We start from the raw sequence: 23,507 nt of genomic DNA on the forward strand, positions 1-23,507 counted from the left end.
GCGGCAGAGCAGAGGGAGCAAGTGGACAGGCCACTCACGGTAGAGCTACTGCTCATGGAACAGCAAAGCAGGCAGGCTATTCATGTCAGAGCCACCACGAGCGTAGCAGGAGGCGTGTGGACTGGCAGCTTGTGGCAGAGTGGGCAGGCCATGAGCAGTGTGGCACAGCGGGTGGGCTGTTCATGGCAGAGCTGCTGTGAGCAGTGCAGTGGAGCAGGCGGCAGATGAGCGGCGGTGGTCACTTACCATTTTTTTGGCCGATTTCCCGCCTTTTTGCTTCTCTGCATGTGCGGAAGCAAAAAACCCTGGATATCTCGCGTGTGCACATCCTAGCACGAGATTCGGCTTCTGCAGATGTGCAGAAGCTGAATCCCGCACTTGCTCACTTGCTCCCATGCTCCTGGCCTGTTCCGGTAGCATAGGGAATGGTGGCCCGCTGCTGCCTTAATGGTACTATATCTATATGGAGAAGGTTCTATATCTATATGGGTACTATATCTATATGGAGAAGGTTCCATTTTAGTCCTAGTAGTCTTTAATAGCTTCAAAAATGACTTAGATGAGGGAATAGAAGGAGAACTCATCAAATTTGCAGATGGCAGGAATAGCCATCACTCTAGAAGACAAGCTCAGGACCCAAAAATATTTTGTCAGATTTGAACAATGGGCCCTATATAACAAAAGGAAATTTAAAGTGGGAAAAAGCAAGATTTTATACCTGGGCTGGAAAAACCAAAGATAGAAGTACATATTAGGTGAGACCTGGTTCAAAAACAGGAACTAGAAAACTGGAATACTGTATTCAGTATTATATATAAAAAAAGTTGAGATATTGGAAAAGATGCAAAGAAGAGCAACTAAGGTGAATAAAAGACTGGAGACTAAAACATACGAAGAACAGTTGTAGGATTCAGGTTTGGCTAGTCTAGAGAAAAGGACTAGATAGCAGTGATAGCAATATCTCAGGATTTAAGAGACTGCCACATAGAGGATGGGGTCAATTTATTTTCAAAGCACTAGCTGAGAGGAGAAACAATAGATGGTATCTGTTCTATTCCTGGGCTATTGAGTGAACCCACTGACTCAAAACTCACTATTTCATGTTAAATTCACACTCTTTATTATGGAAATGCATCATAAAGCAAAAGCAGTCTGAATTAAATGTCAGGGAGTATTTTTTCTCTGAGGTGAAAAGTAGATAAAGTTCCAGGAAAGGCGCCAACTTTAGCCTAATGATATTCCATTGTGATAAGAGAGGGAAATTAGTCATAGAAGAGATAAATCAGCTCACCAAATATTCAAGCAGTGTCTGGCAAAGAGGCAGGAACTCTAACCCAGCTTCCATCAAACGACGTTGAAACCCCACCCTGAATTTCCCATGATCCTTTACTTATATACTGGCTGGGAGTGGCATCAAAATCCCCAAGAGGTAAAGCTGCAAGCTTATTTCCTTTTACTATAAAAGTCCTGTTGTCTTCTCAAAAAACTAGCATCTAAGTGTGGGTTATCCCGTTTAATGTCTGCTTCATCCTCCAACTGAGACCACTCCCCTATTGTTATATCAACCCCCTCTAGTGATTCCTCAGGTTCATCCAGGCCACTTTCTTCCTCATTCTCACACTCTACATCAGCTGGCAACCCCACTATCCCAGGGTATCCAAAGGGACCTGTCTCACCCTCCTCAAAATCTGACATTACCAGAGGTGGACAAGGAGCACTCACAACAGGAACTAATCAAGGATAGAAACAACCTGGAATTAAGGAGAAACTTCGTAACAGCGAGAACAATTATTCAGTGGAAAAGACTTTCAGAAGTTGTGGGTGCTTCAACACTGGAGATGTTTAAGAAGAGTCTGGACAGTCACTGTCTGAAATAGTATAGGACCATGATGGCAAACCTATGGCAGGTGTGCCTGAAGTGGTATGTACAGCCATCTCTCCGGGTATGCAAGCCATCACCCATTGCTCTTCAGGGTTCCGGTGTGCCAATCAGCACATGGGGAGTGCCAGAAACTAAAAGATCAGCCGACTAGTGCACATGCCACCATCAGGGAAGTGAGCTGCCCCAGGAGGGTCGGAGAAGAGCACAGCTCCTCACACATGGAGATGCTGAGGGGTAGGAAGCGTGCCAGCCTGGTAGTGGGCTAGGGCAGCGTTTCCCAACCGGTGTGCCGCGGCACAGTAGTGTGCCGCGAGACATGGCCAGGTGTGCCGCGAGAAGCTCAAGCTGGGCAGGGCACTGCTGGCGCCCCTGCCTGAGTGTCGTCCTGTGGGTGGTCTTGGGCTTCACAGGCACTTCCTGGTTCCCTCTCCTCCCACCGCCTGTGTCTCCCGCCGTCGCCTCCCACCAAGCCGTCGCCCGTTGCCGTGGGTTCCTTGAGTGGGAGCTGCCGCTTCCCTCCGTCCAGCTCAGCCACGCTGCCGTAGAAAGCACAGAGGTTATTGCCACCGCTTCTGCCTCCACTCAGGGAGCCACCGTGGTCACCGCGCCTTTTCCTCTCCCTCAGCTCAACCACGGTGGCTCCCTGAATGGAGGCAGAGGCGGCGGCAATAACCTCTGCACTTTCTACGGCAGCGTGGCTGGGCTGCCTGGAAGGAAGTGGCAGCTCCGAGGAATGAGGCGCTGGCGGTAGACACAGGCGGAGGGAGGAGAGGGAACCAGGAAGCCACCGTAAAGCCCAAGACCAGCCACAGGACGACCTTCAGCCAGGGGCACCGGAACCGCGCACAGCCATGGTGGGAGCAGCATGAGGTAGCAACGAGGCGCGAGGACAAGTAGGCAGCTTGGCGGAGGGGAAGCGCTGAGGGGCTCTCCTCCTTCCCCACCCCCGCGCTTCTCTCCCGCCCTGGCTTTCGCTTCGCCCCATGATTTCCCCGCAATTTCATCCAGGCCACCTCTTGCCTCCTGCCTCCTTTTGAACTGCGGGGAAATCTGCGGGCAAAGCAAAAGCCAGGGCGGGAGAGAAGCGCGGGGGTGGGGAAGGAGAGCCCCTCAGCGCTTCCCCTCTGCCAAGCTGCCTACTTGTCCTCGCGCCTTGTTGCTACCTCCTGCCTTTTTCCAGGGGCCTTTGGAAGGCACCCAGGGAAGGGGGGGGATTGGGGGTGGCTGCAGCGGCTTCTCGTCCTCCTCATCCGGCTGCTAATGCTCGCCCGGCCCCTCTTGCAGTCCCTTCACGGAGCGCTTTTGTCCCAGGCTGTCAGCGAAAGGGCTGCAGGACAGGCGGGGCAGGCGTTCTTCTCACAGCTGAGGCAGAATTTGGAATGTCGGGGGTGTGTGCGTGCGGGCTCCGCATCCCCCTGCCACCCAGAACATTTAAAATAAGAAAAACCTTCGCCGGCCTCCGCAGAGAAGAAAGGAAGAGAGAGAGAGAGCAAGAGAGACATAGCAAGAGAGGCAGAGAGAGAGAGCAAGAGAGACATAGCAAGAGAGGCAGAGAGAGAGAGAGAGACAGAGAAAGAGAGAGAAAGAGCTAGCAAGAGAGAAAGAGAGACAGAGAAAGAGAGACAGAGAGAGAGAAAGAGAGAAAGAAAGAAAGAAAGAAAGAGAATGAAAGAGATAGCAAGAGAGGCAGAGAGAGCAAGGGAGAGAGAAAGACATATAGGGAGGGAAGGAGGGAGAGAGAGAGAGAGCAAAAAAGAGAGGAAGAAAGAAAGAGGGATGGAGAGAGAGAAAGAAGGGAAGGAAGAGAGAGAAAGAGTGAGGGAGAAATAGAGCGAAATGGAGGAAGATTTTTTTTTGTCAAAACTTTTCTTTAGCCACCCCCCCACCCCCCGTTCAGTGTTCCCCAGGATTTTGAAAATATGAATAATGTGCCGCGGCTCAAAAAAGGTTGGGAAACACTGGGCTAGGGGACACTTCATCCTGGTCAGAGTCAGAGTGAAGCTTTCCCACCTGTTGACCTCCCAACCTGAGCCCTGGGAATGCCCTTGCCCCTTCCCTCTGAGGCCACGAAGGGGTGCTAGCTTTCCAGCAAAGGGAGGCGGCATTCCCTGCCCAACTTTCTCTCCCTCTCCAGGACCATGGAACTAGATCATCAGTGGGGATGTCCTGCCACCCCATTGGGGACCAGAGGGTTGGGCAAGGAGGCGTGAGGACTCCTGAAAAGCCAGGTGGAGCTGGCGCATGTGCACCAGACAGCTGGTCTTTGTGCGTGCATGCACCCCAGAAACCGGAGGCCAGGTGGCTAGTATGCATAGCTTCCATTATGTGGGTGCCCGTGCGCTCCAGTTTTGGCACTCGGTGCCAAAAAGGTTCACCAACACTGGTAGAGGACCTCCTGCTTGAGCAGGGAGCCTGCATTAGAAGACCTCCGAAGTCTCTTCCAGCTCTATTCTGATTCTGAAGTAGAGTAACTTAGACTTTAACGCTACTAAAATAGCTGAAACTTTCAACTGGCTTTTGACAATCTTGAATATTGGAATTATCTAAGAACATTAGCAACTTTAATGTAACTCCTATGTCTCACCTGGCCCAATTTTCTATTTCTAAACCAGATAAACATAGAATAAAAAGATCAATGCAGCATTCAAACTAGAATATTGAAATAATTTTAAAAATGAATAAAAATAAATCAATGCCAATTTTCTTTTTAGATTTCCAAATTCGTGAACATATTTTCTTGAAGATTATCACATTGAAACCAGAACTTTTTCAGTAAAAACTGCATCCCAAAATTAAAATGGATTCTACTACTAAATAAGCAAGATGATGCTGCAGAACCTGGAAATCCATTCATTTTTTAAATTTATTTCTTGGTTTTGTGTAAAGTTGAGTGTCATCATCAAATTCTTTTTGTAATAAACAATACACTCTCCCCTTTTGAAATTTTTGCACAGAAGTTCAAAGATATCTGGAAATGCAAATTTTTTATTGAATTTCTGTGCTCACAGAGTAGAAGATTGTAATGCTGCTTGCTTTTGGTTTCGCTTGTATTATGAACTCAATTATCATAGTTTATAAACTTATTTTTAACTGTGTTATATAAGCCTTATTCAATAAACCATGATTAAAACATACTATGCTTAGTGTATTTATATCATCTCAGTTTGGAGGTCAAAACAAGGGAGGAGGGGAAAAAAACCTGGCAATAGGACCTATCTAGGCAAGGAATCCCTATGTATGTTTTCCCGTATATATCCATAAGATTTTAATAAAAAGGCAGAATACAACTATCAATAGTGTAACACTGAACATCTATATTGCCTGCACTTTATCTAGGAAAGAAAGAAATGCCCCAGAAATTATCAGTATGACTTTGCAAAAACCTTCTAAATGCAGAATGGCATTTACAAAATCAGTATACTCAATAAAGGGCTTATAATGCAGTAATTATATTTGAAAGGCATACTTCAGAAACAAAAATAATTATACCACAGGTATGCCTCAATTTGTGTTTCTATTATTTATCTAAGTAAGTCCATTAAAATGGGTTAAATGCAAGTGAAGTGATTAAAAAATGTAACTGTATGGTCCTTAAAAAACCAATTTCAAGCAAAGGGCAGTTTACTACTTATTTAAAGTACTTTTATACTGTCTTGCTAAAGTTTCCTAGACAAACACTCTACAACTTTATTTCTCTCTCTGTGTGTATGGCTTTTTGTGTGTGTGTATACACATACACAGCACATATATTAAATTATTGCAGAAATTACATAAAGAAGTAGCAAAATATAAATCTATATAGCAATTGGGAAATGATTATGTACTATTCAAAAGTAAAATTATGTACTTTACAAAATATAATTATAGAAAATTAATAAATATTCATTTGAAGAAAGCATTTACATTTATTAGCCAATTTCTTACCAATACAAAATAACAGAACAATATTCTCTAAGGTTATCAGTTTTTCGGAATCTGTGGCTTCCCCTGTATTGCCCAATTAAAAGTTGTGCCTACAGTTGCAGGAAGCTTTACTATCACAGAATGCCACAAGCTGCTCCTATTTTAAACATCAGCAGAAAGTCCAAGATTATAAAATATGTTACTGCCATATTACTCCCATCCTCTACTCATATAACAACCACTAGCTTATCCACGTGTTTGAATTGGTTAGAATGATTAGTATGTATGCTATTAAATTGTTTTAGTTTTAATGATGATTTTTAGAAATTAGTTTTTTTTCCTTGACTACTTTTTATTATTATTGTTATTTTATTATTATTGCAATTTTTATACTGCTGTAAGCCGCCCTGAGTCCTTCGGGACTGGCGGCATAGAAGTCAAATTAAATGAAAATGAAATAACTATTGTTACTAATTGCACAATTAATTCATCCAGCTTTCCCAAACCATATATTTATCAAATATAGGTCATAAAGTTTCAAAACTGTTTGTGCAAGGCACCTTTCTCTACTGCAGCCCCAAAAGACAGTGGACTGGATCCAATCTTTGGAGATGCTGAAATTAATGAAATTGTTTGAGAGATGCCCAAACATGCTTTGTGTTAACCAGAATACTTAGTGTGAATGTAAGTAGCATCATCTCAACCTGTCCATACAGCTCTTCAATTTGTAGCTTATCTAAAGGTGAGCATAGTATCTGAAATATTTTTGGTAAGAATGAAGTAAACTTACATTTAGTCCCTTGTTCATTCTAAAACTGAACCCAGCCCAATTAAGAGGGTTACACATCTTATTAACTACTACAGTGATTTATTTGGGATAATATGTATTATGTATTCTGTCAAAGTATTCTCATTTATAATCCATGGAATAACGCTTAAGGAACTATGCCATAGCTTCTTTAGCACATGAATCATTATTACTCCCTTGTAGCTGCTGTTAAATGGCCTACTGCCTTTGAAGTCGATGGCTATATGATCTAATTATCAAATGGTTAATGGCTAACAAATTCATATGTTACCACACACACACACACACAAACTTTAAATGTTCTCATTCAGGGTATGGATATGTAAAGTATATTAAACTTTTAGCTGTCTATTAAGTATTATGAAGGGCATAATCAATTCAATGCATAGCAGAAATTGAAAACAAACCATAATATTACATCTAACATCATAATTCTAAATATATCTGCTGTCATTAAATTTTGCATGTTCTGCAAATAGTTTGATATAATCTGGTAAAAATTACACAGTATGTGCATAATACTTTATTCACAATTATATGAAATATCACTTATTTATTTTGCATGAATTTTAGCAATATATTTAGAATCCAAATTTTAGTTTGATCAACGTTAATTGATCTGAGTATTCAATTCAAAATACTGTAGAGCGCAAGTATACAGTCTTTGTAAACTGTACATTTATAAATAAAAAAGTTATAATAAAACTTTATTGCATAGACAAAATTTCCAACAAATCCAACATTGGATAACAAAGAGAAATCGTATTTTCACTTTCTGTTAATTTAATTTCTAACCTTAGGTTAGTATTACAGAAGTTGTCTGGTGCTGAGAAAATCTCATGAACAACCAAAAAGACATTATAAACTTCAATTAAAACCCAACATTAAGACACCTAAAATAAACACAAGCAAGGAAAGAATCTTACAATCAAGTAAGTAAACATAGATATTGATTTTGCAGAGTACACCCTTGCTCATTCCAAATTATGCCTGGGATGCTAATATGATAAGTCTTATTTCTACTTTGGTACACTGGCAAAGTATTTCCTCTGGTAGTTGCTTTCCAGGATTTGCTAAATGGTTCCAACCGCTGATGCTCCAGCCTTACAACCATTAACTAACCCCACTTGGCTCAGTTCACACACCACCTTCAAATTAAAACATGGTCGGCTGGTTTTGTGATCAGCTGTAACCTCAGCTTGTCTATTGTGAAGTCACTCTAGAACAGTGTTTCCCAACCTGGGCAACTTGAAGATATTTGGACTTCAACTCCCAGAATTCCCCAGCCAGAATTTGCTGGCTGGGGAATTCTGGGAGTTGAAGTCCAAATATCTTCAAGCTAACCAGGTTGGGAAACACTGGTCTAGAACTCGCCCTCGCCTTTTAAATTTTACCCAGCCACCCCTAAACACGTTAACTTTGTAGCAGCGACCTCCATTTATTGCAGCGATGGTTTTCTTTTCCGCTTAGGTAGAATCCGAGGGCTCTTCCCATTGTTAAGGCTGGTGCATGTATAGTTATTTTTCTCTCTCTCCTTCCCTACTCGGCAACACCTCCCCCCCCCCCAAAAAAAAAACCTCGCAGTCCTTCACTGCCCTGTTGCATCAACTTCCTGTCCAAGCTCCTCGCTTTGGGATGATGGTGAGAATCCTTGGGTCTCTCACACCCCTTTCCCTCCTCCGGTATGTCAGCTTCCTGTGCAAAAATCCCGTCCGCCAGGCTAAAAGATGCCTGTGTGCTGCCGCCGCCGCCGCTGCCCTTGGTGCATCCACTTCCTGTGCAAAGCAAGCCCCCTTGCATTGGGGCGATTGTTCCTCTTTTTTAAAAAATAAAATAAAATAATTATTATTATTATCCCTGCCATTGGTGCATCAACTTCCTGTACGGATTCTTTTGCAAATGGGTGAAGAGCACGTTTGCGAGGACACTGCCCGCTTTGCTGCTGCTGTTGTTGTTCTCCCCCCCCCCCATTGCCCTGGTGCATTCGCTTCCTGTGCAGAATCCTTTACACTGGGGCGGGGTATGGAGGGGGGCGAGCGAGGATGCTCGGCTGCATTTCTCCACATTCCTTAGTGTATCCGCTTCCTGCGCAAGAGCCACTTGCAATAAGGGGGTGGTGGGAGGGGGGCAGAGAAAAAGATGCTCGCACTTCTGGTTTCCTCTCCCTGCTGCTACTCCCCACCGCCTGCCCCGGTGCGTGAGTCCCGCTTCGTTTCCTCCCCGCCTGCCTCCCTCCCTCCTCCGCCTGCCCCGGTGCGTGGTCTTTTTTTCCCTTGCCACCGCCGCTACCGCTGCTCTGCGAGAGTTTGCTGCCCTACTTCACTCTACTTTAGTTTCACTCACTTTACATCCGGGTTTTTTCCCTAGGCAATGGGTGCCGCACCACAGCCCGTTCCTTAGGCAAAGGGAAATAAATTCGCTGCACCGACACGTCAAGTAGTCCCTCTGGAGAAGCCTTGAGGCGCCCCCCTCCACTCCCCGAGCAGGCCGGCCACCCCACCATTCCTTCCTCCTTCATTCATAAGGTGGTGGGGAGAGCCCCGGTTGAAAGGGGGAGGTCGCCTCCTCCTCCGCTTTTGTCCCCCAAAACCTCGTCTCCTTCCTTCGCTTTCGGCCGAAGTAAAGCCGCGTTTTAACGTGAGAGAGAAAGAGAGAGAGAGAGTTGTGTCGGGGGCGCGCGGGCAAAAAAGCGGAGGGAGCCAAGGAGCGCGCGGGCGCGGGCGCGCGCGCCGCTGTGGCAGGCCGAGGCAAAAAAGCAAAAGCAAAGCAAAGCGAAATAAATAAATAAATAAATAAAAAATCGGAGGGCCGGTGGCGGAGGGATCCAGGCGTGCGGGTGCTGCGGCCGGGCCGGGTGAATGGGATTGAAGAAGAGTTCAAGCTTTTCTCGGCTTGTTTTTGTGTCACAGTTTTCTTCTTCTTCTTGCGCCTCTCCTGCTTCGTTCCTCTCTTCCTGTCCGCCCCCTCCTCCCCTCTGCAGGAGGAGCCCCCCTGGGAAAGGGGAAGGAGAAGGACCCCTCAGAGGAGAGAGAAGAGAGAGAAAAGCAGGAGGAGGAGGAGGAGGAGGAGGGAGCAACCAACCAACCATCTTCCACTCCCAGTTTAGATTAAAGAAAGTGAGAGGAGGAGGAGGAGGAGGAGGAGGAGAGAGAGAGAGAGGAGCCAAGAAGAGGGGGACGGGGAGGCCCGGAGGAGCAGCTGCACCGCCTTCTCCATATGAAGAGGATTCCTTTCCCCCTCCAAGAGAGGTCCTGCCAGGGGGACCCCCAGCCAGATCACCACCTCGGCGGCAACAGCACCACCACCACCAGCAGGGTGTAGTATCCCACCTTTTGGATATTCTCTCTCCTCGTCCCCCCCCTTTCTTTCTCTCCCCCCCACCTCCTCTGTTGCCTGCCTCGGGAGTTTCGGGGGGTGGGTGGGTGGATGTGGGGTGGGGGGAGAAGAAGGGTGGGTGGTGTGTGGGGTGCGCGCTTGGGAGGAGGAGGAGGAAAAGAGGGAGTCCACCATGGAAGACTCCGGAGCCAACTTGGAGATGAGGAACCACAACTTCAGGGTAATTCACCCGACCCCCCCTCCTCCCTCCCTCCTTATCCCTCACCCGGAGGTATAATGCCGAGGGATGCGGGAAGGAAGGGGGCATGTCCTTTCTCTGTCACCTGTGAGGATTGAAGTAAGTTTCTGTGAGAGGAGGAGGAGGAGGTGGTGGTTGGTGGTGTGGTGGAGCAGCAGCGGGAGGGGTTAGGTGACACATTGGAGTGTGTGTGTGTTTGTGTGTGTGTGTTGGTGGGGGGGGGGAGAGAAATGACACATTTTGCAAAAGGAAGAGGACGGTTTTTATCCCCCACTCCTTCTTTCCAGGATGATCTTTTTTTCCTAGGCCGTTTATTTTTCCGTGGGGTTCATTTTCTTCCCTGATGCTGCCGCCGCCGCCGAAGGAAGTTTTATTACCTTGAAGATGCTCCTGGCTTTGATGATCGAGGCTTCGTAGTAAAGCTGCTGCGGCGGCGGATTTTCCCCCTCTCCTCCCTTCTCTCCCCCCCCCCCCCTTTTGCCTTTTAATTTGTCTTGGTAGCCCGAGTAGTGCTGGGAAAATTCCGTTTCTTCAGCAACTTGTTTATTCTGAAGTCTCTCTTGCCCCCCTCACCCTGGGGCAGCCCATTTTGCATGGATACAAAGCTCAGTTGCAAGGACACCTTTGGGATTTCACACTCCTGCTCTGGCACATGTTTGCAGTGACTGGAGATGTGTACCTACTTCTCTCTCTTCCTCCTCTTTTCCTCCCATTTTCTCGGTGTTAGGTACAAAGAGTAGGGGGGGGGATTGTATGTGGGACTGCCATTTGGTCTGGTTGTTTTGTGCATGTGTATCTTGTTACTTTTTCGATGTGTTTGTTTCTTTGTTATTCAGAGCTTACTACAGATGGGATTCTGTCCCTCCCCCCACTTTACATGTCTGCAGTTCAGTTGTTAGTTTCAGGATTAAACAGTTGATACTTTTTTTGTTGTGGATATAAAAATGAATTAGATGAAACACAATTAAACCAACTGGCAGAAAATGAGGTTTTGTGATCAGTATGCATTTATCTATGATGCTTTTGGGATACTGTAATGAAGAGCTTTGCTAGTGACAAGGATGTTCTGAAAGGTGTGAGGATGTCATTCCACTAAAATTGCAGGTTATAAGTCCTTATTTCAAATGACACATTTATGTGGAGAATAAATTGTTAGTAAAATTAGTGAAAACAACTCCCAAGTAAATGTGCTGTTGCCATTTACTGTGTCATGTTTGTAATAAACTTCTTGAACTAATGATCTGCATATTTTGATGAATTAAATCTTATGTTCTTGATTATGGTACAGAGATCTTGGTTGTTGAGATTGGGGTTTTCAGATATATTTTCAATCAGGATGTTATCTTAAAAAGTTAAGACTCTCATACAAAACAGTATAAATATGAGGTAGGATATTCTAAACATAATGATAAAGTTACATGTTTTTTCACTGAATAACACTAGATTTGAAATTAGTAAACCTAGGCATGCAAATCAGAATAAATTATGTATTATTATAATACAGTGTTCAGGAAAAGTGCAGTTCCATCTCATTGTTGAAATACTATTATTCTGTAGCACTAAAGAGTAGCAACAGCTTTAGGGCAATCATTATTAACAATTTTCAAAATACATATGATTCTGTAATATCACATTCCAGTATGTTGCCATACATACTGTCCAGTCTTAAACAAATGTCTATTGTATTTATGGAACTTTTTGAAATAAAAAGTTTGATATCAGAAGTTTTTATAGAAAGAGAATAAGAGTTTTAGGAACTCACTTTCATAGAACTGCTAGCATTTTATTTATCATTTCCTTTGGCAGATCTTGTCTGGTTTCACTTTCTAACTATTTCTTTCCTTTATTTCTTTTCTCTTTTCTAATGGCCTAAGTGTAGTGACCAATACAATCTGAGTATATTAGTGAATATTAAATGTTCTTTTCTTATGGAAAGTAAGATGAAATGGGATTGAAAGTCTTGTTTAACATTCTGGTATTCCAGGGAAAACTGAAATTAGCTGTCATAAACACTAGTGATCTTGATAAACATGTGAGGAACTTTGCAGATCCCTAACTTTGAATATATTTTAAAAAATACTTTTCACAAAATATTGTCTTATTATATAAATGATTCAGAATTTTAAGTAAAAGCACTATATTTTTACACACTCTAAGAATTTCCTCACAATTCTAATTCTTATTCTGGATTTGAGGTAGTGTAAATTGGTCAGAAACTTTGGAAAGTGTTATCTCTAATAAAATACATTGTAGCAGCATATATAACTACTGTATTCTTAAATGACAAATTCAAGCTTAACTTCTCAGATCTCTTCTACAGTAGTGGGTAGTCTGGAGAAATGAAAATAATACATTGTTATGCTTCTTTTTTAAAATGGACCATTTGCTGGGGAAGGGGTTGGCAAGTTTTGTTCTTTTGATTGGTATAACAACTGCCAAAAACTTTACTGGTCTAATGTTGTGTATTTATGGGAAAATGAGAGGTGAAGGCTATCTTGACATTTCTCTAATATGCAGCATTGAAGATGTACTTTTTAAATCAAAGTGCATCTTGAATTGGGGTATGTTCTGTTTTACTATTTACATATGATGGTCTTCCAAACTGATCAAATTGTTTACTTCCTTAAGACTGTACTCTATATAAGCCTTGGTTGGTCTTTTGAGTAAACATGTTGTAAATGCAAGAAAACAGGTGGATATTCTTCTGCTCTTTTTGTTTATATTCTATCAAATTAAATGTATTGAATTATTACATTTTATTACAGACTGTCAAACACATATTTTTGCACTGCAAACAGAAATTTATGTGATACTTCGTATCAATATTGGGGCATATTTTCAAGAATAGCTTCCCCATACTAGTTAGACCTGACTTCCACTGGCCATTCCTACTGAGGTATTAAGGCTGTTGAACTCCCAACGGATTTGGAGCAACAGTTAGGTGAAGCAGATCTAGACTATACTGTATTTGAAAAAATAGATTCAAATGTGGAATCGGTTTATTTTCTCTTTCAGTATTATAACAAGTTATTTTGATCTTGAAACACGTAACATTTTTGGTACTGCATAAGTGTTCACTACTGGGCTTCAATATTTATTTTTTGTAAAAACAAAAGTTCTTAAATTCCAATAATTATTTTGATGTAACCCATCTCTTAAATTTATTTTAATTTTAGCAGGATCGGATCTAATTTCATGCTTAAAATGTAATTGAAATAATGCACCTTGAATATAAGTTTAGGTGAAGTTTTTTCTTTTGTTAACTTGAGTCTATATGGAAAAAGTTTCATTGCATTTTTGGACCATATACAGTATTTCTTATACTATAGCATTAATAACAGAATGTAATACTAAAGCAAAGTTTTACTGTTTCATTCACATACATATGGAGGGAATTTTTGCTAAGCACTGGCACCCTAATTGTAAGGCACCTATACTGAATTTAAATTGGGGTGAATTTGTTTAGTATTTTTGGAATAGATTCAGCACTAAAATTTATTGGGAACTTAAGTATTCAGGGTATTACTTTGCATAGCTTATTCCATTCCATATTAGTCCTAATTAAAAAATTATTAGACTATGTACTTAACTGGAAGTCTGTTGAAATTAATGGGAACAATTTCTGAGTAGAGATGTATAGAATTACAATAGTGAATTTGAAACCTATATGGTTAAAGACACATTTTTTCATTCTTTTCACTTTTAGTTTGAATAATATAAGTGGATAATATAATATGATTCCTTGTAAATTTTGGATATGAATCCATTTCTTTCTTTTGTGTTGTATGGTTTTAATGTGGGGTTTTAGATGTGATGTTTTTAATATTAGATTTGTTATATTGTATTATTTGTTGTGAGCCGCTCTGAGTCCACGGAGAGGGGTGGCATACAAATCTAATAAATTATTATTAATTATTAATTCTTGCTTTTGTAGAAACTTTTGAATAGTTTGTCTTTTTAAAGAACTCACGGTGCAAGGAGAGATCGCTGCTTCTTCATTAGTTTAAGTTTCACATTTTAAATACAGTTTAATGAAGTTCCGAACTTGAACTAATATCTGATATAAAGTGATAATTTAAAGGATTAAGGTATTTTTGGGTAAAGATTTTTATTTATTTACACAATGCTGTTTATGTTCCCCACTTTTGTAGACTGTAGGTGGTAGCTTCATAGCTCTATGAAAAAGCCATGTTTTGAGAGGAAGTGGTCTTTTTTTTTCTTTTGAAGGCCAGGAAATTAGATTCATTCATAACACAGGATACAATCACAGGCCCTTTTTGTGAGACTCCATGGGATAGGTTGAGAGAGGTGGTCCTGAAAGTGCATTAATTGCAAGGAGAAATAATTGATTAATTTGTCTCTAGCTGAAAGTATTTTGGGAATGGTATATTTTAAGTTGAGTAGATATTTAGAAAGTGATGTGTTTGCAGATAATTGAGTATGTGGTAGGAATATATTGACTGCAAATATGTCAGAGAATAATGAAATTCCCAAGTTGTTATCTTATTGCTTCGGATATTACGACTAGCCACTATAACTGGCTTATTTATTATTAAACTATATAAGTATTGTAGATTTTATTTATCTTTGTTATTTTATTTATGTTTGTAATTGCTGACAAATATTTTACTAAAGTGTTTGGAGAATTAAATTTACCGTAATTTGATTATAGATCCATGGATTATAAATTACAGAATAACAGAGTTGGAAGGACCTTGCAGGTCATCTAGTCCAACCTCACAAACAATTCCTACAGTAGCTATGGCATTTAAAAATCCTCTGATAGTTAATGTGTCATCCATTGGGAAATGTTTTAATAAGAAAAACCTCTTTGCTATGCTTTTGCAAGTTTTTGAGGACTGAGGTGTTTCTGAGAGTTTTACCCTCATTTCACTTGGTGTCATATTTTTATTTTCTTTCAATTCTTGTAGTATTTTTATGGAACATTATATTGTGTTTTTACTATGTGAGTTGCCTAGATTTGTTTTTGATTTTGGCAACATAGAAATGTTTAGCGATTAAGTGAAAGTTTTAAAATTTATCCTTGTCATATGTTCTAAAATTTTAATCTTGTATTACTGCTTTAAAACTAAAAACTGGAAAATGACTTAAATGTAAGATTTCAAACTTTTAAAAGAACTTGAGACTTATATAGAAATAACTACATTTATAAACCTTACTTACATTTAGAACAGATATAACTTAATTGTTACATTGTATTGAAAATGTGTCCTCCTGTTTAATACTTTACTCATTATTTTCTACAACCAAGTCTGGCAGTGATTATCTAAAACAAGAATTCATCTCATGATAGAATTGAAATGAAAGCTGGGAATTTTAGGATTATAGTATGTAGTACTATAAAGTGCAAGTTACTTAGAGTAGACAGTAAAAATGTGCATTAAATGCTTCACTGGTTGGAAACTTATTCCATATATTCTATGTTTTACTTGCTCAGGACAAAACCAATATTTTATCATTCTAGACAGATAATAGATGCAGTATTTGTTGTCAACAACATAGATATGCAGTCCAGGAGAATGTTCCCCATAGAAGACATTAGGAACTGTAGAAGGGGTTGGAAAATGTATGGTATATGGAGCAAAAGGAAAATTAGTCATATATATATATATAGTTTATTAGATTTGTATGCTGCCCCTCTCCGAAGACTCGGGGCGAGTCTAGTATATGGGATTCTGCTTAGGTCTTCTTGATTGGGATCCATAGTGACTTTTGTATTGTTTATCAACAGAGTTAATCATTGCTACCTTGCAAGTCTCCTGTCTGCTGATTGTATAACAAGCAATGTATAGCAACTGAGGAAAGTTTAATTTCTATCCTTTCAGTGAAGTAAAATAGTGAAATAAAATAGTTCTCACCATGAAAATAGAAATGGGTTTTAAAACCTCTCTTGTTGCCCTGAATAGGAAAAAATGAGAAGAGTTGAAATGTGTAAGTGGTAAAATGAAAAAAAATATGAGGCCTAACACCCTGATCACTCTTTTTGACTCTGTCAGTAGGGCTATATATTTTTTTAAAAAATATCATCAACCCTCACATAAAATGAAAATGTGTGTGTGTTTTGTTTTTTGACTGCATAAGGAACACAAACTGTCAGTACTTGAAGAGCACTAGCAGAAAGGCATTGATTCATTCTTTTCCCCTCCTGCTGTGTATCCTAGTATTGTTAACCATGGCTGTTTGAAGACAATATATTTGGTTGCAGAATCATAGTTGATCTCCTCAGTCAATTAGCCATCCAAGCTTAAGGATCTTTTAAACCCAAACTTCTGAGTAATCACAATATTTTTTCTGATAAACTGACTTATAGTAGCCATGGCAACAGCTGTCTTGGCTTTTTATGGACAGTTCTGTTGCTGCATCTGCAGGCTTCATCAATACTTCTGCTGCCTACAGAGGAAAGTGCAATAGAATGTCTCCCTTATACTTTTGACAGCTTTGCATATTATACTGTTGCGATGTACTATTATGTACTTCCCATGTTTCAAAACTTTATAGACTGTTCTTTTTGCCAAATAATTGTTTAGATGCTGGAGTTTTAAGTACTGCCACTGTACTTAAATTATGTGACAACCGTGTCATCCTTTTGAACATAAATTGTCATAAATTGTTTCTAGGTTCTTCACTACCCCTATGGAAGTTATTTTAAATAGATAGATACAGTACATTTAAGATGATGTCATCTTTACTCAATTTATTTGAAGAATTTCCCTGTCTTAAACTTCATAGTAAATACTTCAAGATGACTTTTTGTTGGAAAAAATACAGGTTTGTATTTAACGTTTGAAGAAGGGGAAAGACAAATTTAAGCAAATGGTTTTTAGCTTTGGAGTAATCCATGTCTTCAAGGTACATGTTTTAAGTGATGTAATTGATATGTTTACCAAAACACTTTAAATAGAAGAAATTCTGTCCTAATAAATGGAAATGAGAAAATCATGTTACATGATTTTAATTTAATGAACAAATTTAAAGTACCGGTATATACTACTGATTTTTTTATAATATACTGTATAGTATCTTAGAAATTCATCAGTGGTAATATATCATACAATTTAGTATAAGGATAATAAAATATACATAATATATCAGTTGAAGTATTTGATGAAGCAGTCAAAGTGTAGTTGCTGTGCTAAAATGTTTATTTTCATAGATATATAAGATTACTTAGAAATTACTTCAATGTGAATATTTTATATTTTAGGACATGAAAACTTTGATCAGGGATATAGACTTTAGAGTATAAACTTCTGAATTTTTTAAGAGCACCCCAATTGACTCTAAATGGTTATTCTCAGAATTTTATTCATCAAATAGGTACAGGATTAAATTATTTGTCTTTTTTTATTATCCTCATCTCATATCCTCAATTTGGATCCGATTAAGATGTATATAAGGAGAGGAAAATAAAAGGACATCTGACAATATCTCTATATCATATGGACTCTATATTCTGGCATATAATCATTATGTTGTGAATTATTTTAAAGTAATTACATTGTAAAAGTAGAAAACTCCAGAATGTAGTTGTTTATGATCTACTTTTCATTTAGTAAATGTGATAAAAGTGATGGTGATTATAATTATAATTAGCTAGCACTGTTTGGAAAAGACAATGTCTCTTTGAGCTAATTCGTATTTTGATATATATGATTGATTTGATGATGTATCTATGTAAATATGGTTCAAGGCAAGCCTTTGCACCCTTTGTATGGTATTTTTGTTCAGTTTTATCCACTAATTGAATTGTTGAATTCTAATTGTGTTGTTTGAAGAATGTCCCCACGTAGATTTTGGATTAAAATTTTTTGGTATTGATTTACATGCTTGATTTTGGATGTATACACAACACTTGTCATTTGGGTATCCTTATATTATTGATCCTTCATTTAGCTTCATTTCAGTGATGGCAGAAACAGAGATAAAATATTGGGGATATAAAAGATTCCCATAGAAAGATCTGTGACCATATTTAGCTTCTATAGATAAGGTGACACAGATTCTTGACCTATCTCTAACAGTATGATGGGTTAATACTCTCATCTATCACAAATGAGATGAGATTTAAACACAAATAATTGCATGTTTAAACTTGCTTTATTGCTACAGAAAGTGTTTCTATTACTTCTATAAAAGTAAAATCGTGTTATATGGAAAATTTCATGTACTACTTTGCATTAGTGCACTCTTATTTCAGTACCAGCAAAACTGATTGTGTGTTTGAGTTTGAGTTTAATCAGATTTGTATGCCGCCCATCTCCGCAGACTCGGGGCGGCTCACAGCAACACAATACAATGTAAAACAAATCTAATATTTAAGTTAATTTAACTACTTTAATTTTTCAATTATGAAATAAAGGACAAAACAAAATATATTTTCGTATTTATCTGACTAGAAAAACATGCTGATATTTAGGACCTTGGCAGAAAATGCTTCCAGATTTTTGTAACACTTATGGTTAATGTTTTTTAATATTTGAAAATAGTCTCTTTAACTTTTCTCCTTTATATATGCGGCCAATACTCTTACTTTCTGGGCTTTCCCTCTCTTAATACTTGAACTCTTAAAAACTATATTTGAGAATGCTGTGAAGTTAAAGACAATGCAGACTTTTAGTGGATCTTAAAAATTAAAAGCCACATGTTTATAGCAACACAGATAATAACACCTATACATCCATAGAATAAATGTGATTTTGTGCTTACAACTACTTTTTCGTTTAGCAATTGCCCTGTTTAACAACTGTTGATAGTTACAATGTTGAAAAAAATAACATTAGGACCAGTCCTTGCATTTATGACCTTCTAGGTCTGTAAAACAAAGGAAAACACAAGGTTATAAGCATAGTTGCAGTTTCACATAGCAACCATTTTGCTTAACCAGTTTTGCTGTTGCTGATCCAAATTGTGGAAGTTAGTTGAGGATTACCTGTATTTTCTCTGCCCACATGTACCGGTAACACTCTATTTACAACCATTTCATTTAGTGACTATTTGATGTTGTAGCAGCATTGAAAAAAGTGACATGGTTGTTTTTTATACTTGTCCATTGCAGGGCCCCTGTGGTCACATGATCAAAATTAGGATTCTTGGTAGCTAGCATGTATTCATTACAGTTGTGGTAATCATGTTTTTTAAACTTTTGATAAGCAAAGTTGATGGAGAAGCCAAATTCACTGTTACTAACTTATCTTCAATAATTCACTTAACAAGTGTGACAACAAAGGTGGTAAAATGGGAGAAAAGTCACTTAACAATTGTCTTGATAGCAGTGGAAATTTTGATCATAAGTTGTGGACTACCTTTACATTGGGGATTTCTTTTAGGAACTATGACCAAGAAATAGTAATAATAAACAAAATAATAAATTTTCTTTCTAGGAATACATTTTTGACTTGCCCATACATTAATACCTAAACTATGGTTGATTTTCTGAATATACTGTATAGTAAATAACCATGGATTGGAGCAGAGATGGATGATATTTGAATTTCAGTTCCCAATAGCTTTACTCCGTATAGCTATTGGTGATTGGAAGCTGAATATGATGGTTCAGAGCTGAAATGCAAAATGTTTTGGACTGAATTAACTGCAAAACATCCGGTTCAAATGCAAAATGGCTGTTTTAAGTATTTTGGAGTCTGCTGCATCTTACATTCAGAATAGTCTTTTTGATCTGGGAAAAATTCTCCATTCAAGACAGATTGCTTTACCCCCCACCCCCACCCCATCTCATTTGAAATAAGTTACTTTGAGTTTGTTGTATTCAAACGTTTTGCACACTGCTAATTCAGAGTCCTATTCCTACTCCTATTTTAAATGAGTGTTGTTTAGTTTCTTCCCTTACTGATTTTTAGTTCATATTGCAGAATGATTATAATAATAATTGGACAATGCATTGAACTAAACTTGAGATGTACTGGTTTTATTTTTAGAATCTTTGAGGAAAGCAGTTTATAAAGACCTCTTTATAAATTTATAGCAAAAATTAAAGTTTAACATTTCCAAAATATCAAAGATAATAACTGTGTTAATGTTATGTGTAAAATATTTGCAAATTGGTTTATATATTTGTTAATGGATATAGAATTTCGCTTAACTTATAGAGGGTTCACACTGAGAAATAATTGTTTTTTAGCTAAGTAACATAGCGAACACTGATTGCTGGATCACGTTTGGTGTACTTACTTCTTTGTTATGTATGTATTTATATTAAGTCATTATAAAGCTTCATATTTTAGAATTACATTTTAAAGTACAGTATATATTATATTGGCTGTTTTGAAGATTCTTTAAGTAAAAACCTAACTGTGTAAAATGAAGTAAATATGACAAAAAGGAAGAAAAAGCTTAATAAAAATCTATATGATTATCAGGGTGGATTTGATTTAAATCAAATCAATTTAAATCACAATTTATATCATGATTTAAATTACTAGTAAAATGGCTTGATTTAAATCAACTCAATTTAAACCATAATTTTTAAAGAGCACTGTCATCTCTTTCCCACAGTGGCAACTCCTCTGACCCGCGACCCACCGACAGGCCCAATATTGCAGAATATATAGCCTTAGTTACATAACTAAGCTCCATTTCATTACTAATGTATCTTAAATAGAAAACTATCTTTAGATTTTTACTCCAAAAGCATTTTATTAAAATAAATTTAATAAAAATAAAAAAAACCCGATCTAAATCAATTTTTTAAAATTGATTTTTATCCACCCTGATCATAATGAAAATTCAGTTATTAAGCTAATTGTTAAACTGTGTTGCAACTTACTGTGGCAGCTCATTTTTAAGAGACAGATTTTTCAAAAGTAGGTAATTTATATCCTGGATCCATTCCTTAAAATCAAGGCCATATCTTTCTGATTATGTGAATTTACCTTCCTTACTCTAGGTTCAATAAACCAAACTCTTCATAAAATGATAAATTCCAAACTTTAGAAATATAATTCAATCTCTCATTAAGATCTTTATCTATAGTATTTCTTCCCAAGAATAGATTAATACAGTGGTGGCGACCCTTTTTCCCCTTGGGTGCCAAAAGCCTGTGTGCATGCGCTATTGCACATGCGCGAGTGCCCACACCCATAATTCAATGCTCGGGGAGGGAGAAAACAGCCTCCCCCGCCCCTCTTGGAGGCCAGAAACAGACAGTTTCCCAACTTCTGGTGAGCCTGGTAGGCCTGGTTTTCACCCTCCCCAGGCTCCAGTGGCTTCCCTGGAGTGGGCAAAAATGCCCTCCCCCCTGGAGACCCTCCGTAAGCCAGAAACACACTCCCAGGATCTCTGTGCCAGCTGAAAATTAACTGGCGGGCACACACATGCACGTTGGAGCTGAGCTAGGGCAATGGCTCACGTGCCAGTTGATATGGCTCCATGTGCCACCTGTGGCATCCGACATGCCATAGGTTTGCTATCACTGTATTAATATATGCCGTAACTTTAAGCCAAAACAAATCAGTAACAGAATAAAACCAAATCATATGGGCTAAAGAGTCTTCATGTTTCCCTACATAAATAATCTAGTTTCCATTCCTTCTTTAATAGTTGTTGAAGGCTCCGACACAAATTAATGTTTTATGAGGAATTTATTTCATTTTTTAAGTCATAAGAAATTTATCTTTAACCCTAGATCAGTGGTTCTCCATAGTATTGAAGGGAGGTCTTGGATAGATTGCTCTACTCCCATAGCTCTATGGACTGGGTTGAATTTCTGAGGATCTGCTTCCCTGGTGATGTTTCCTAAGTCGTTTAACTCAGTCCTCATCTCATGAATGCTTTTTCTCAGCTCCTATGAGCTTTGGGTCTGCAGTTTGACTTTTCCTGCATCTTTCCTGAACTTTCCCTGGTTTTTCTCTCCAATTGCCATTGGAGTGGCAAACCGTATAATTCTGCCTATTATTCAACGGCAAGGCCAGCAGGTGAGCACAAACTTGAGTCCCTCCAGCTTATTTTGTGATCCCAGCAACCTTACTTCCTTGGGGTCAGGGCCCAGGTTGAAACTGTGCCTGCAATGGGCCATTAACCCTTTAGGGATTTTCCACGACACTGAGCTGGCAGCAGGCCTTTTTAAGCATGTCTGCCTTTTATTCTATATCAAATGCAGAATAAATGCTCATGATGTTATTCATGAGCATAAATGCTCATGATGCTATTCAGTGGTGAAGGCCAGCATGGGGATACAAGTTTGAGTGATCCCAGTGACCTTACTGTCTTGGGATCAGGGCCCAGGTTCCAATCGTGCCTGCAGTGGACCATTACCTCTTTGGGTATTCTCCACAACGCTGAGCTGATAGCAGGCATTTTTAAGCGTGGCTGCTTTTTATTCTGTATGGAATACAAATAAATGCTCATGATGGAAAGAGAGGCAGGGTCTGCATTGCCTCAGACGGGGGCTTGGTCAGCCCCACCCTCGATAGAGCTGTCAGAGCTCCAGCTAAGGCCAGGTCTGCTAGCCTGGTGATGTTGGAAAAAAATCAAGGCCAAGGCCTCTAAACATGACATTTCTACCAGAGCGAAGGAGAAGGCTGCCCACAAAACGCAGAAAGCCTTGGACAAGAAATTCACCAGGGTGCAGCAAGTCGCCGTGAGTCTAGTAAGACTGGCCCCTGGCTAAAGCTTCCTTTGGCATGCCACCCTTCTCCGTCTATTCAGCCACAGGAGAATTCCCCAGCCAGCCAATGTCCTTTCTGGAGTGGATCCTGAACTCATTCAGCTGATCCAAGTCCCGCAGGTGGATGCCCCAGTAGTGACCTTGACTTCTACATTTAGTTTTTCATGAGATGCAGATGACGCCTTGAAGGCAGATGGACGATGGAAGGAGATGGGTCTTCGCAGGGCTCATCAGGATGATTCCTGGGCCATCTGGGCCTCTGCCACGGTGTCCTTTTTTATCAGAGCGTCTGTGAGGTGGCTACTTCATCTGCATGACTGGATCCCTCTGGGGGACCTCCAGGTCCACTAGGATCTCTTGAAGATTGTTGCAGCTGCAGAGTACATGGCATCCGCTTCCTTGGCAGCCACCAAGTCCTTGAACTGAGCTATAGCCTCTTCAGTGATGGCCCGCCAGTTGTTCAGGCATTGGCACCTGGACATTTAAAACTGGTGGAAGCTGGCCTCTGGCTCATTTGAGGGGCAAAACCTCTTTGGGCAGTCCCTGGAGCCCTTTCTTGTGTAAACCAGGGACAAAAGAAAGATTCTTTCCTCCCAGAGCACAGGTCCGACCTTTCGTTCTTTGCCTTATTTCAGGCGGTCCTTTTCGAGGCAGGGGGCAGCTGGGGCAAATGTCTCATATCAGTACACGCCCTTCT

General features: G+C 39.7%; 1 protein-coding gene across 8 annotated transcripts in view; it reads left to right on the top strand.

The window, feature by feature from the left end:
* The first annotated feature begins 9,412 nt into the window (after positions 1-9,412).
* The window catches only part of PHF21A (PHD finger protein 21A), a 135,356-nt gene continuing 121,261 nt past the window's right edge, over positions 9,413-23,507 (top strand). For 2 of the 8 annotated variants that reach the window (XM_070760365.1, XM_070760339.1), the window contains exon 1: positions 9,413-9,908. The gene's annotated coding sequence lies outside the window, so the exon portion shown is untranslated. Of the gene's footprint in view, positions 10,267-23,507 lie in introns of all 8 variants that reach the window. The other 6 variants (XM_070760356.1, XM_070760312.1, XM_070760374.1 and 3 more) reach the window with 5 other exon arrangements.

Source organism: Erythrolamprus reginae, chromosome 1, assembly GCF_031021105.1.
Source record: "Erythrolamprus reginae isolate rEryReg1 chromosome 1, rEryReg1.hap1, whole genome shotgun sequence".
In the NCBI taxonomy this organism is placed as follows: Eukaryota; Metazoa; Chordata; class Lepidosauria; order Squamata; family Dipsadidae; genus Erythrolamprus; species Erythrolamprus reginae.